The sequence below is a fragment of the Procambarus clarkii genome, chromosome 75, assembly GCF_040958095.1.
Source record: "Procambarus clarkii isolate CNS0578487 chromosome 75, FALCON_Pclarkii_2.0, whole genome shotgun sequence".
Classification (NCBI taxonomy): Eukaryota; Metazoa; Arthropoda; class Malacostraca; order Decapoda; family Cambaridae; genus Procambarus; species Procambarus clarkii.
The window spans coordinates 17129134-17142572 of record NC_091224.1 but is presented as its reverse complement, the minus strand read 5'-3'; the positions used below and the strand labels follow the sequence as shown (position 1 = coordinate 17142572).

Sequence of the window (13439 nt, the reverse complement as noted above, 5' to 3'; positions counted from 1 at the left end):
TGTACCTCTTCCTCCTCCTGCTGTGCCTCTTCCTCCTCCTGCTCCACCTCTTCCTCCTCCTGCTCCACCTCTTCCTCCTGCTGTACCTCTTCCTCCTCCTGCTCCACCTCTTCCTCCTCCTGCTGTTTTCTTCCTCCTCTGCTGTACCTCTTCCTCCTCCTGCTGTACCTCTTCCTCCTCCTGCTGTACCTCTTCCTCCTCCTCCTGCTCCTCCTCCTCGCCTTCCTCCTCCTCCTGCTCCTCCTCCAAGATAATATTTATACTCGCCAAATACTCATACCAAGTATTGTTTTCTTTTAATTATAGTGAAGGCGTTCTCTCGCTCCACCTGCCTGAGTTTCTTAACGCTGTGTGTTTGTATCCATTAATATTATTTTTTTGTAGGGGGAAATGTCTCTCATTTTGTTCTTCGTGTGAATATACAGTACTTCTGTGCTTGGTAAGTATTCAGCCTGGCTATTCTTAGGAACATACAGCCAGGCTATTCTTAGCAACATACAGCCAGGCTATTCTTAGGAACATACAGCCAGGCTATTCTTAGGAACATACAGCCAGGCTATTCTTAGGAACATACAGCCAGGCTATTCTTAGGAACATACAGCCAGGCTATTCTTAGCAACATACAGCCAGGCTATTCTTAGGAACATACAGCCAGGCTATTCTTAGCAACATACAGCCAGGCTATTCTTAGGAACATACAGCCAGGCTATTCTTAGGAACATACAGCCAGGCTATTCTTAGCAACATACAGCCAGGCTATTCTTAGGAACATACAGCCAGGCTATTCTTAGCAACATACAGCCAGGCTATTCTTAGGAACATACAGCCAGGCTATTCTTAGGAACATACAGCCAGGCTATTCTTCGTGAATGTATTATCAGGGAATTATTAGGGGACCTGCAGTCCTGCTATTCTTAGGGAACATAGTCGCGTTATTTTTACCAAACAGATTAGTAAAGAATGGCCTTGGATATTTTATGTGAGTTTAATCTTGTTATTCTTAATATATATGGCCCTAATATTTTTGGTTCACATATATTCCTGCGTTCTTAGCGTATATGCATCCACTGTGCCACCGTTCCATCCTCGATCTATGTTCCAACACTCGTTTCCGGTCACAGTCCTTCGTTGTTGCAATAAATATTCCTTTTTTGTCAGGGGACAGGAAGCCTGAGCTTGTTTTTTTGTTGTTGTCTCTATATATACCCTGGAAAATACAGGAGGACGATATAAAATACAGGAAGGTACAGGAGCGGATAACGTCTGAGTTCCGTAACCTGGTTGAGAGCTTTGCTTTCTCCCTTACAGTAAGTTGAGCTAACTTTCTAACTTGAACTAAGTAACTTTCCTTATTGCTACGTTACTTGTTTCTCCCCCTGGAACACGACCCGCCAATCGGTTAGCAACCGGGTACACAATTACTGCTGAGTGAAGAGGGGGTCGAACAGTTAGGGGGCGTGAACCTAAAGTATTAACCACTGCGCCACCGGCTGGTGTGATCGGTCCTCCTTAGGCCAGATACTGACCTCTGCAGGATGCAACCCACAACAGCTGCCTAACTCAAGGGTATATATATATATATATATATATAAAACATTGATGAATGTCACAGACGGGTTCGATCATTGTTGCAAGTCAAACACTTCTTCGAATTCCTCTGAAGTTGGACTAGTGTCCAAGACGCAACAGGCATTTCCCCTCTGAATCGCAACACTGAGGCGTTGGAACAAGAAACTTTTTGCTCTCTGGTCTTTTGTAGCGCTGATCAATTTGTCCCCCAATTCCTTCAGGAACTTCAATGCACATTTTCCCCACGAACCGAGGGTCTCCGAGCCGATCGGAACAAAGCTGTAGCAGTGTGCTAGACTGCTACAGCTTTATTTAATAATAATTCTCTGTATTTAATAATTTTCTGCGATTCCCTGAAAGAAGCAGCACCACCGCTTTCACGTGTGCTGTAGTGGAGGTAGGTACTGGCCAGTGTGGCAGCGCACGTGTAGTCCCATACCACTTGCTTACCATCCTTCCAAGGTAGCAAGGTGACCCCATCCGGGCGCTTCTGAGGGTCGTTAGGTCTGGATAAGTGTGGTTCTCTTTGTGCCGGGCAGCGGGCTGTGGCGAGGCTCCTCTTGATGATGTCGTTGACTTCTTCATGTCTTGCAATTTTACCCTGTGATTTACGACATACCAGACCATGACGACCATATTGGTCTGCCATCGCAGTTCCGCAGATGCACCTATGTTCGGTGAGGATGGGGGCGGCAAGGCGAAGGGCAACTCCAATGCGGAGAGCGTCATGACTGAGGCGAGTTCCCAGGGCTGCATTGGGCACAGCAAATAAGAAATCCCCGGCGTGAGGTGCTGTTATATATATATATATATATATATATATATATATATATATATATATATATATATATATATATATATATATATATATATATATATAATATACAGAGAGAGAGAGAGAGAGATTGATAGATATAAAATATTGGTGAACAGAAGGAACAGATGCCAGAAAACATGCCAACCATTTATGTCTTGAAGGGAATCGAACCTGGCGTCCCGAGAGTATTGTGTGACGAGGAACACAGAGGGGAAACCCTGCGACTATAGAAGAGATTTACGATAGCTAACTTGAGTAGTGTATCGTGCGGTGGTCCGTCTGGTCTGTGTTGACTTGTGTTCCCTGGTTCCTGGGGATATTGCAGAGAGGGGAACAAAATTCCCCTAGGGTGAGGGGGGGAAATGAAAGTCGATTAGGACTTGTGCGTACTGAGGAAACAGTCGGTAGAGCGGTGGACTGGTGCTCATACGGCCCTAGTTCCAGGCTCCGATGAACCTCGAAGATTAAAAGGCTGTTTCCCACGCTGATTGATGAAGATTAAGCCTCCCAAGAGGTGGCACGGGCATGAATAGCCCGTAATTTATTTTTCCACGTTGTTTCCGGTGAAGGTGAGCGCCCTTGCTGCTCACTCCAGGGAAGATTTAAAGTCTCAGTTGGGAACCAGTTTGGTGCCTTCGAGACCTCTTCCTTATTTTGATATGAAGCTTGGTGTTGTGGGAGTTTGAAGTTTCTTTTTTTACAACAACAACATGAAATATTTCCTCTTTTATTGTCTATAAATATAAGGTGACTAAAAAACAAAAAAGAAATAAACTACTGTATTTATGTAAGAATTATTTTGATGATTAATTGAATTTATAGAATGTAAACTATTTGTCTGAAAGTCGGCCTTAAAAAATACAGAATATATATATATATATATATATATATATATATATATATATATATATATATATATATATATATATATATATATATATATATATACACACACACATATATATATCCCTTTGGTCCTTAATTTGTCCCTCCCCCCTCCCCTTTTTCCCTGCTACCCCCTCCCTCACTACTCCTTTGTCTCAGAAATTGTATTATTAAGATGCAATGAAACATCTGTATGGGTTTCCCTGAATTTTTTTTTTTTTTTTTTTTTTTTTTATTAAGATACGAGGTACATCTGCATTAGTGCAGCTACCCTAGACTATATGAAGTGGAGTACAGTGTGTCAAAAAAGCTAACTAGGTGATGCTAAAAAATCCCCATCACACAGGATGGTTAGTCATACAGAGGCATGTGATAAACGGTCTGCACTGGCAGACTCCGGATGCATTTTGAGGATATCAACAACACAAGATTGAATAAGGTAGCAGTGGTAATACAAGTCCCCATCTCGCAGGATGGTTAGTCATACAGAGCCATGTGTTTAATAGCCTGCACTGGCAAATTTTGGGTATACTGTGAGGATATCTTCAAGAATACGAGAGTGAATAAAGTAATTGCAAAGCTCCAGGTACCTCATGCCAACTGGTCTGAAAGGTCTAATAACTGGGCATTCAGTGATGTAATGCGGGAGATCATGCCGTAGTTCCTGCTCACAGAGTTTGCAACTGGAGTGCTCAGGATTGGGAGACCCGTCACCTGCAGCCACCTGCCACAGGTAACGGTAACCCAACCTGATCCTTGCAACCACTGTGTCGCACAGTCTAGTGGACGTTTTGTGCTGTCCATAGATGTAGGTTTCAGATCTGAACAAATCATAGCTTTTTATACTAGTACTTTCAGGTCGTTGGGAGTCAGTAAGTTCTTTCCTATCAGATCTGAATGTTTGGACCAATTCAGTTTTGACAGCAGAGATGGGGATACCTAGATCTAATTCAACTTCAAACTTGTTACACGCTAATTTGGCTGCAATGTCTGTCTCATTATGATGGGTTATATTTATGTGTGAAGGTATCCATACAAAGGAGATTCGAGACCCTTTACTCTGTGCATCAATTAGGTCATTTATAATTGGGAGTATGAGGTTCTTGCTGTCGATCTTCCAAGAGAAGTTTTCGATTGCTTGAAGAGCAGACTTTGAATCGCAGAATATTATTCCTCCTCCAATATTTTTTAATGTGCTGGTTGCTAAATGTAATGCTGCTAGTTCTGCTTGTGTGGAGGTCAGCCAGTTGTTTAACCTGACACTGACAAACTTTGTGCAAATATTATTTCTATAAAACCTACATGCCGCTGCAGTCCGTCCAGTAGAAGACTGGACTGAGCCGTCGGTGTAGACACAGTGCTCGTGAGATCTTAAACTCTCGATGGAGGAGGCAATTGTTTCAAGAGTGACAGCTTTGAGTAGAGCAAGATTCTCATTATCTTTCTTGGTGACAGGTGTGTATGATACTTGAATGGTGGGGTACAGATAAAGAGGAATATCAGAGACAGGTAGATTGCACTTAAAAGGAATGTTAAGTTTAATGAGATTGTAAGCATTGTTTCTCAGCCAATTATCATAAAAGGAGTGAGTTGGTATGTCGGCACCAGTCAAAAGGGTGTTAACAGCACTAAATAATTTGTCTCTGAGCAATGCAGGAGATGTAGGATCTCTCATAACTTTAAGACAGAAGGTAGTGTTAACTTGCATTATTCTCTCTAGTATGGTTGGAAGCTTCAGTTCTTCCCTCATGTTGATGATTCTTGTGCATCTTGGGGCACCAAGAATTATCCTCATGGCCTCGTTCTGTATTACTTCAAGTTTGTCCAACACAGAGGAGGGAAAATTAATAAATAACAGGGAAGTAAAAACTCTAAGGGAATTACTCTACATATTTCACATTCCTCTTCGAAAATTGCATAGGAGGCCATGTTAATATTCAGACATGGACATTAATGTCCATGTGGGACAATAATGCGTCCAGACATGGACACAAAACTTTCAGGTGATGGGTACAAAAGATCCGAGGTACAAAACAGTAAAATAAAATGGGATTTCTGGATAATAGAATAAACGTTCCACAATACAAGTACTCGGCCTTAAGAGTAGAGCCACTGGCAGCAAACATTGATCACTAATGGCGTTTGATCACGAAGCAAACACACGCACGCACGCACACACACACGCACGCACGCACACATACACACACTGATAGAGCCCAATAGGCTCTGGAACCTGTACACCTGTTGATTGAAGGTTGAGAGGCGGGACCAAAGAGCCAGAGCTCAACCCCCGCAAACACAACTAGGTAAGTAGAACTAGGTGAGTACACACACACACACACACACACACATAGTACACACACACACACACACACACACACACACACACACACACACACACACACACATAGTACACACACACACACACACACACACACACACACACACACACACACACACACACACACACACACACACACATAGTACACACACACACACACATAGTACACACACACACACACACACACACACACACACACACACACACACACACACACACACACACACGTAGTACACACACACACACACACACACACACACACACATAGTACACACACACACACATAGTATACACACACACACACACACACACATAGTACACACACACACACACACACACACACACACACACACACACACACACACACACACACACACACAGTACACACACACACACACACAGTACACACACACACACACACACACACACACACACACACACACACACACACACACACACACACACACATAGTACACACACACACACACACACACACACACACACACACACACAGTACACACACACACACACACACACACACACACACACACACACACACACACACACACACACATAGTACACACACACACACACACACATAGTACACACACACACACACACACATAGTACACACACACACACACACACACATAGTACACACACACACATAGTACACACACACACACACACACACACACATAGTACACACACACACACACACATAGTACACACACACACACACACACACATAGTACACACACACACACACACACACACACACACATTATTGTGCATTAGGGGCCTCGTAGCCTGGTGGATAGCGCGCAGGACTCGTAATTCTGTGGCGCGGGTTCGATTCCCGCACGAGGCAGAAACAAATGGGCAAAGTTTCTTTCACCCTAAGTGCCCCTGTTACCTAGCAGTAAATAGGTACCTGGGAGTTAGTCAGCTGTCACGGGCTGCTTCCTGGGGTGTGTGTGTGTGTGTGGTGTGGGAATAAAAAAAAAAAAAAAAAAAAAAAAAAAAAAAAAAAAAAAAAAAAGTAGTTAGTAAACAGTTGATTGACAGTTGAGAGGCGGGCCGAAAGAGCAAAGCTCAACCCCCGTAAAAACACAACTAGTAAACACATAGTACACACACACACACACACACACACACACACACACACACACACACACAATCATAAGGGGGTTCAGAATTACCGCAATATAACAGTCTTGGATATAAGTTAACAAACTGAAACGAACCTCAAGAGACAATATGCGGCTCACTCGCGAACTAGTTCCTGCCACCTAAATGTGAAAAAAAACATTACGGCCTACACTGTACCCCCTCCCCCCACCGTCTCTTCCCCCCCCCCCACTTCTCTCACGCCCCCCCCACTTCTCTCACCCCACCACCACCATCTCTCACCCCTCCCTACTTCTCTCCCCCCCCCACCCCTACCTCTCTCACACCCCCCCCCACTTCTCTCACCCCCACACCCACCTCTCACCATAGCCCCTCCAACGGTACACACACAGCCTACCATCCATTGGGCCCCCCACCCTCCCATAACCCTCCCTCTCTGAACCGCCCCACACACCCTCCCCATCCCCCCACTAGCACAGCATCCCCCTCTCCCTCTCTCCCTCTCTCCCATCTCCCTCCTTCCCAGCCTCTCCTCTGTCAATCGCTTTCCTCTCACCCTCCCTCTCCCTCCATCAACCCCCCTTCCTATCCATCCATCTCTACCCACCTATCTATTCACCGCTCTCCCTTGCTCTCCCTCTCTCCACCACTACCTCGCTCTCCCTCACTCCCTCCCACGCCATCCCTCCACCGGTTACCCCCCCCCCCCCCATCGTACCACCCCTCTCACAATAAACACACACACAAACAAAAACACACCTAAAACACCGCCCCCACCCATCCAGTACACACACACACACGCACACCCTATCCCGCCCTTCTCTCTCTCTTTTCCACCTCTCTCTCTCTCTCTCTCTCTCTCTCTCTCTCTCTCTCTCTCTCTCTCTCTCTCTCCCTTATCTTTCCCTTCTCTCTTTCTCCTCTCTCTCTCTCTCCCTTCTCTCCTCCTCTCTCTCACTCTTCCTCTCTCTCTCTTTCTCTCTCTCTCATCTCTCTCTCCCATCTCTCTCTCTCTCTCTCTCTCTCTCATCTCTCTCTCTCTCATCTCTCTCTCTCTCATCTCTCTCTCTCTCATCTCTCTCTCTCACATCTCTCTCACATCTCTCTCTCTCTCATCTCTCTCTCTCCCTCCCCTTCTCTCTCATCTCTCTCACATCTCTCTCCCCCCCCCTTCTCTCTCACCCCCTCTCTCTCTCTCTCTCTCTCTCTCTCTCTCTCTCTCTCTCTCTCTCTCTCTCTCTCCCCCCACTATCTCCCCCCTCTATCTCTCTCTCTTTCTCATAGTTAAAAAAACATGAGAGGGAGACAAACTCGGGGAAGCAACCTCAGGGAGACAATCATGGCAGGAACAAACACAGAGGAAGGTGAGTAACAGGAAGCCTGGATTAAGGTAATATTCCAGCAAATGTGGAATGAATTCAGTGAAGGACTGAGGGTAGTGAGGGAGACAGTAGCCAACCTGCAGGATGAACTAAGGGCAGCAAAGGAAAAGATAAGAAGCCTGAAAGAGACTCCTCCCCAATACCAGACACAAACCATCCCTCAGGGAGATGGGAATGCTACTGTTGAGGGGACTTCTACAATTCAACTCTCATTTGCAGAATTGTTTAAAAAGAGCCCTGAAGCTTGGTGTGCAGTTAGGGAAGTTGCCATGGAAGTGGCTTTGTCTCAGGAAGCAGCTAGATGCACTAGAGCGAAAAAGAGCTGAAGTAATAATAGGCATTAAGGAGCAAACAGGGACCAGTCCAGTCCAATGGAGAAGAGAGACAAAGACAAAAATGAAGTTTATAAGATCCTTAAAGGGGTAAAGATGGAGTGGGCTGGCCAGAATATAGAAAAGGTTTTCAGGCTCGGACAGTACAACAAGGACAGAGACCGATTGATAAAGGTGGTATTCACGAGCGAGAGAACAAAAGAGGAAGTGTTAGCAAGGAAGAGCGGACTAGCAACTGTGTCGAAGTTAAAAAAAAAGTATTCCTGCAGAGGAATATGACAAGGGACGAGCGAATGAGGGCAGCAGCGGCGAGGAGGGAGGGCAGGGAAAAGAAAGGAATTAGGGAGCCACAATCCTGAGCCCTACAATCCCAGAAGGGAGTGGGGAACCCTCCACAAGCAGTTCAAAAGACACAGTGAGAGAAGTACCACCCACACCCTCCACCCAATAGATATCCTACCTGCCCCAACCCCAGGTGCCCAAGGTGCCCACCTAGGGCACTCTCCCCCCCCCCAAAGAGATCTCCCATTCTCCCCCCCCATGCCCTCCATTCTCCCCCACCCCCCTGAACCCTCCAGTATCCCCCAACCCCCGAGCCCTCCTCCCACTCCCCTAAGCCCTCCCTTCTTCCTCATCCACCTCAGCTCTCCCTTTTCCCAAACCTACCCCCCCCCCAAGCTCTCCTCCTTCTTCAGCCACCCAAGCCCACCCCCATTCTCCCCCCCCCATTTTCCCAAGCCTTCCCTCCTCCCATACCCCCTAAGCCTCCCCTTCTCACACACTCCCCCAAGCCCCCTCTCTCCCCAACCCCCCAAGCCTCCCCCTCTCATGCCCCCTCCAAGAATCCCTAGTCTCCCCCCCCCCCTCAACCCTCCCTCCTACACCACCATCCCCGTACCAGATCCTCCCAGCCCCTGCACACCCCAGATCCCCCATGTCCCCCTTCATAGGCTCTCCTATCCTGGACCCTCCCTGTTTCCCTGCTTCAGGGGAAGCAATAGAAACTGAGAGAGAACAAAAGAGTCAGCTTCAGGGTGATGTAATCGAACACAGATGGGATAAAAAGCAAGGCAAGTGAACTAAGGGAAAGAGCACAGGAAGTGAACCCAAATGTAATCAGACTCACAGAAACAAAACTCTCAGGAATCATAAAGAATACAGTGTTTTCCCAGGACTACACTCTAATAAGGAAAGAGAGGGAGGGTAGGGGAGGAGGTGGAGTGGCCCTACTAATGAGAAAGGAATGGAGTTTCAAGGAGATGCTCATCCCGGGGTGCAAGGGATTCATATACTACATAACAGGCACCATGACAATGGGAGGACCAAAAGTAGTAGTAACAGTAATATACAACCCTCCACCAAATGACAGAAGACCCAGGCAAAAGTATGACAACAACAACATGGCAGTTGACACAATAATTGAGAGGGCAGCGTCTGCTGCCTGTAGAAATAGATCCCCTCTGCTCTACATGGGAGACTTCAATCACGGAAGGATAGACTGGGGGAAATAAGGAACCGCATGAAGGTGAGGATATATGGAGAACTATTGGGGGTGGCGATAAGAAACTTTTTAAGCCAACATATTAGGGAGCCCATTAGGATAAAGGGGCCTCGTAGCCTGGTGGATAGCGCGCAGGACTCGTAATTCTGTGGCGCGGGTTCGATTCCCGCACGAGGCAGAAACAAATGGGCAAAGTTTCTTTCACCCTGAATGCCCCTGTTACCTAGCAGTAAATAGGTACCTGGGTGTTAGTCAGCTGTCACGGGCTGCTTCCTGGGGGTGGAGGCCTGGTCGAGGACCGGGCCGCGGGGACACTAAAGCCCCGAAATCATCTCAAGATAACCTCAAGATAACCTCAAGGATGAGAGGAAATGATAAACCAGCAAGACTCGACTTAATCTTCACTCTAAACGACTCCGACATAAGGGAAATAGGTTTCGAGGCCCCAGTAGGAATGAGCGACCACAGTGTACTGGTGTTTGAGTATCTGGTTGAAGAAAGGTTATTGAACTCGAGGAGGGGTACTGAAAACAAAAAGCTGGCATTCCGAAAGGGAAACTATGAAGAGATAAGAAAATTCCTAGCAGATATAACATGGGAAACAGAGCACGGGGGGGAGACGGCCCAAGACTTGATGGACTACATCAAGCAGAAGTGTAAGGAAGCAGCAAACAAGTTTGTCCCAATCCAAAACGAAAACAATGAAATGAAGATGAGAAACCCATGGTTTAATCAGAGATGTATGCTAGCTTAGCAGTAAAGTAAAAGGGCGTGGAGAAACTATAAAAATAACAGGACACTTGAGAGCAGAGAAAGATACCAGAGGGCCAGGAATGAATATGTCAGGATGAGAAGAGAGGCAGAAAGACAATACGACAATGACATCGCAAGCAAAGTAAAGACTCAGCCTAAATTGCTGCACAGCCGTATCAGGAGAAAAACAACAGTAATGGAACAGGTAATGAATATAAGGATAGGGGCAGACGGATTCACTACAAACGACAAGGAAGTGTGCGAGAAACTGAATAAGAAATTCCAGGAGGTCTTAACTTTAGAGCAAGGAGAAATTTCAGAGATTAGAGAGGGAATAGTTAACCACGAACCACTAGAAGAGTTTGGGATTACCAGTGGGGAAGTAAGGAGGCTTTTACTAGAGTTTTTTTTGTTTTGTTTTTTACTAGAGTTGAATGGGACAAAGGCTATAGGCTCAGATGGAATCTCCCCTTGGATACTAAAGGAAGAAGCAGAAGCACTATGCCTGCCATTCTCCATTGTGTATAACAAATCAATGGCAACAGGGGAGAACTGCCAAGAATTTGGAAAGCGGCTAATGTAGTCCCGATATACAAGAAGAGGGATAGACAGGAGGCACTGAACTACAGACCAGTGTCCCTAACTTGCATACCATGCAAGCTGATGGGGAAGATTGTGCGAAAAAAAGCTAGTGGAACATCTGGCGCGAAAAAATTTTGTAACACAGTATCAACATGGGTTCAGGGATGGCAAGTCCTGCCTCAAAGGATTAATTGAATTCTACGACCAGGCAACAAAAATCAGACAAGAAAGAGAGGGGTGGGCAGACTGCATATTTTTGGATTGCCAGAAAGCCTTTGACACAGTACCGCACAAGAGGCTAGTGAAAAAGCTGGAGATGCAGGCAGGAGTGAAAGGGAAGGTACTCCATTGGATAACGGAGTTCATAAGCAACAGAAGACAGCGAGTCACTGTGAGGGGTGAGGTCTCAGATTGGCGAGACGTCGCTAGTGGAGTCCCGCAGCGGTCGGTTCTTGCACCTATACTCTTTCTATTTTTTTTTTTTTTTGAGATATATACAAGAGTTGCAAGAGTTGTTACATTCTTGTACAGCCACTAGTACGCGTAGCGTTTCGGGCAGGTCCCTGGAATACGATCCCCTGCCGTGAAGAATCGTTTTTTTTCATCCAAGTACACATTTTACTGTTGCATTAAACAGAGGCTACAGTTAAGGAATTGCGCCCAGTAAATCCTCTCCGGCCAGGATACGAACCCATGACATAGCGCTCGCGGAACGCCAGGCGAGTGTCTTACCACTACACCACGGAGACTGTGAAGACTGTAAATGATCTCCCAGAGGGTATAGACTCGTTTCTCTCACTGTTCGCTGATGATGCTAAAATTATGAGGAGGATTGAAACAGAGGATGATAGTAGGAGGCTACAAGATGACCTAGACAGACTGAATAAATGGTCCAACAAACGGCTGCTAAAGTTCAACCCGAGTAAATTCAAAGTAATGAAACTAGGCAGTGGAAACAGAAGGCCAGACACAGGATACAGAATGGGAGATGAAGTACTTCATGAAACGGACAAAGAGAAAGATCTAGGAGTTCATATCACACCAAACCTGTCTCCTGAAGCCCACACAAAGAGAATAACGTCTGCGGCATACACGAGGCTGGCTAACATCAGAATCATTTAGAATCTTATATACCATATATGTAAGACCAATCCTGAAGTATGCGGCCCCAGTATGGAGGCCGTACCTTGTTAAGCACAAGACGAAACTGGAAAAAGTTCAGAGGTATGCCACTAGACTAGTCTCAGAACTAAGAGTCATGAGTTACGAGGAAAGGCTGCGGGAAATGCACCTCACGACACTGGAAGACAGAAGAGTAAGTGTAGACGTGATTGCTACCTACAAAATCCTCATGGGAATTGATAGGGTAGATCAGAATAAATGTTTAACACTGGTGATACGCGAACAAGGGGACACAGGTGGAAACTGAATACCCAAATGAGCCACAGAGACGTTAGGAAGAACTTTTTCAGTGTCAGAGTAGTTAACAGGTGGAATGCATTAGGCAATGATGTGGTGGAGGCTGACTCCATACACAGTTTCAAATGTAGATATGATAGAGCCCAGTAGGCTCAGGAACCTGTACACCAGTTGATTGACAGTTGAGAGGCGAGACCAAAGAGCCAGAGCTCAACCCCCGCAAGTACAAATAGGTGAGTATACACACACACAAACACACATACACATACACACACACTACATATGTCAGACCAATCCTGGAGTATGCGGCTCCAGCATGGAGTCCATATTTAGTCAAGCATAAGACTAAACTGGAAAATGTTCAAAGGTTTTCCACCAGACTAGTACCCGAGCTGAGAGATATGAGCTACGAGGAGAGACTACGGGAATTAAACCTCATTTCGTTGGAAGACAGAAGAGTTAGGGGGGACATGATCACCACATTCAAGATTCTCAAGGGAATCGACAGGGTTGATAAAGACAGGCTGTTTAACACAAGGGGCACACGCACTAGGGGACACAGGTGGAAACTGAGTGCCCAAATGAGCCACAGAGATATTAGAAAGAACTTTTTTAGTGTCAGAGTGGTTGACAAATGGAATGCATTAGGAAGTAATGTGGTGGAGGCTATGTTAGAGCCCAATAGACTCAGGAATCTGTACACCTGTTGATTGACGGTTGAGAGGCG

The 13439-nt window shown here is 45.9% G+C and overlaps 1 protein-coding gene across 1 annotated transcript in view; it reads left to right on the top strand.

Annotated features, from left to right (window-relative positions):
* The window catches only part of LOC138357022 (uncharacterized), a 61708-nt gene that overhangs the window by 2758 nt on the left and 45511 nt on the right, over positions 1–13439 (top strand). The window lies entirely within an intron of this gene.